Below are 3083 nucleotides of genomic sequence, written 5' to 3' on the forward strand. Positions count from 1 at the left end.
AAGCAAATGCACTGGAAGAAAGAGAAATAATCTATTAGACAATATTATTGTTTGTTGATTCATTTACTTTTCACTGGCAGGCCTCTTACTAAAATTTGTTGCTTAAACGTATTGACATTTCTGTTCACTAGTTATGATTTAAAAGAAAGCCACTTAATATTTAAATTCATATAATGCTGACTCTCCCAGTGTTTCTTATTTAGGGAATGAGTAGGTCCAAGAGATCAGCCCCAGTTTCTCTTTGAGCACTGTGTGGTCCAAAATAGAACTTCATACAACAGTTGAAGTTGCCAAAGTTGAAGGGTTGGCATTGCCACTGAAAGCTCAGCAGTCTGTCTACTATCACTACTGCTACTACTACTGATGCTGGGCACGTTATCATCATCTGTTAGACCTAGGAGCTGGTCCTGGTTGCTTTCGTTTCACTGTTAGAGCTGAACTGGATAAACTTCTATGATCACCAACAGATATCAGTTCATCTTTGTCAAAGTTTTCTGAGGATCCCATAGTTGTGGTTCGTTAGTGACCTAAATCTTTTAGGTTATGGCTCTACAGGTGCTCACACACACAGCGCCCAAATAGCTGGGTCAGAGGCCTTCTAGTGTAAGTGGCATCTTGGACTGGAGTAAATTTAACAGATGATTTAAATGTATTTTTGCTTATAATTCTTTTTCTTCTATATATTTTAAAAGATAACTAATTATTTTTTAAAATATAAACTGCATTGACATATAATGTACAAAATGTATTTTGTATACCAATTACACAAATTACATGAAGGAGAGGAGAGGGGATAGAGTTATATTGGAGCAAACTTTTTTAAACTATTGAAATCAAGTTGGTATTAATCCAAACTAGATTTTTGTAAGTAAAGATGTTGGCCTTCCTTTCCAACTCGGACCTGACAGAATGGCTCCCGCAAAGGGTAGCAAGAAGGAAAAGGGCCGTTCTGCCATCAACGAGGTGGTAACCCGAGAATATACTATCAACATGCACAAGCGCATCCATGGAGTGGGCTTCAAGAAGCGTGCCCCTCGTGCACTTAAGGAGATTCGGAAATTTGCTGTGAAGGAGATGGGAACTCCAGATGTGCGCATTGATATCAGGCTCAACAAAGCTGTCTGTGCCAAAGGAATAAGGAATGTCCCACACCGAATCAGCGTGTGGTTGTCCAGAAAACGTAATGAGGATGAAGATTCAGCTCTATACTTTGGTTACCTATGTACCTGTTGCCACTTTCAAAAGTCTACAGACAGTCAATGTGGATGAGAACTAATCGCTGATCATCAAATACATCAAATAAACTTATAAAATTGCCAAAAAAAAAAAAAGACATTGATTGTAATTCCCAGGGTAGCCATCAAGAAAATATATAGTAAACTAAAATATATAGCAAAAGAACTAAAAATATGTGTTAAAAGAAACAATGGAAATTGAAATCATGTTATAGAAAACAGTGATTTAATGTTAACAAAGAAAAAATGTAGGAATAGAGGAACAAATAATACATAAGACAGAGGAAACAGCAAAATGACAGATGTAAACTTACCATATCGTAATTACATTGAGTGCAAATAAGCAGTCCAATCATGAGGCAGAAATCGGTAGAATAGATTTTTTTAACCTAACTATATACTGTTTATCAGACATATTTTTGATTCAAAGACACAAGTAGTTTAAAAGAATCAGAAAAGATATACCATGCAAACAGTAACCAAAAGTGAGCTAAAATGGCTATCCTAATATCTGACAAAAAATACTTTAAGACAAATTGTTATTAAAGATGAAGAACTTTTTATAATGAATAAAGTGTCAATTCATCAGAAATAAATAACAACTATAAATATATACAGACCTAAAAACAGAGTCCTAAACATATGAAGCAAAAACTGACAGAATTGAGGAGAGAAATAATTCTACCTTAAAAAAAATGAAAAAAAAAGAGAGGAGATTAAGATTAAAACAAATAGAAGGCAGAGAATAATAAAGATTAGAGAAAAAAGAAATGAAATGGAGACTAGAAAAATAGACATCAATAAAATAAAAAGTTTTCTTTGAAAAGATAAACAAAATTGACAAACCTTTACCTAGACTAAGAAAAAAAAATAAATTACTAACCTCAGAAATGAAAGCAAAGGCATTGCTACTAATTCTACAAAAATAAAAAGGATTATAAGGAGTACTACGAGCAATTAGGCACCAATACATTGGGTAACTTAGACGAAATGGACTAATGTGTAGAAACAAAACTTACCTAGAATGAATCATGAAGAAATGGAAAATATAAATAGATCAATAGCTAAAAATGAGATTGAATTAGTAATCAAAAATCCCCCCCACCCCCAAAAAAGTATATAGCTCCATCAGTGATTTCTATCACATTTAAAGAACATTAACACCTATATTTTTGAAACTTTTTCAAAAAGTTGAAAATAGGAGCACTTCCTAACTCTTGCTGTGAGGCCAGTGTTGCCTAAATACCAAACCAGATGAAGATGCTACAAGGAAAATAAAAGTGCAAACCAATATTCCTTATGAATATTGATGCAAAAATCCTTTTAAAAAAAATACTAGGAAATTGAATTCATCTGCTTATTAAAAGGATTATACACTGTGATCAAGAAGGATTTATTCCTAGAATACAGAGATGATTCCAGCATACCAAAATGAATCACTATAACACATATCACATTAACAAAATAAAGGGATAAAACCCAAATGATCATCTCAATTGATGTAACAAAAGCATCTGACACAATTAATCTTTTTATGATTAAAAAAATTCAATAAACTAGTAATAGAAGGAAATTCCATCAACTTTAACAAAAGTCATTTGAAAAATTAACACGGCGCCACATTCAATTGCAAAAGACTGAAAATTTTTCCTCTTCAAATCAGGAATGAAAAGGAATGCCTGTTTTCCCCACTTGTATTCAACATTTTATTATGATTTCTGGATGGAAAAATTAGACAATATAAATAGGCAAAAATAGAAATTCAGCAAAAGAAATAAAAGGTATCCAAGTCAAAAAGAAAAAATAAAATTATCTTTGTTCACAGATGACATAATTGTGTATGTAGAC

General features: G+C 32.6%; 1 pseudogene; it reads left to right on the plus strand.

Moving 5' to 3' along the window:
* The first annotated feature begins 888 nt into the window (after positions 1 to 888).
* LOC116556328 lies at positions 889 to 1331 on the plus strand (annotated as a pseudogene).
* The last annotated feature ends 1752 nt before the right edge of the window (positions 1332 to 3083 follow it).

Source organism: Sapajus apella, unplaced genomic scaffold (genome assembly GCF_009761245.1).
Source record: "Sapajus apella isolate SASKATOON/1434 unplaced genomic scaffold, GSC_monkey_1.0 scaffold16, whole genome shotgun sequence".
Taxonomy (NCBI): Eukaryota; Metazoa; Chordata; class Mammalia; order Primates; family Cebidae; genus Sapajus; species Sapajus apella.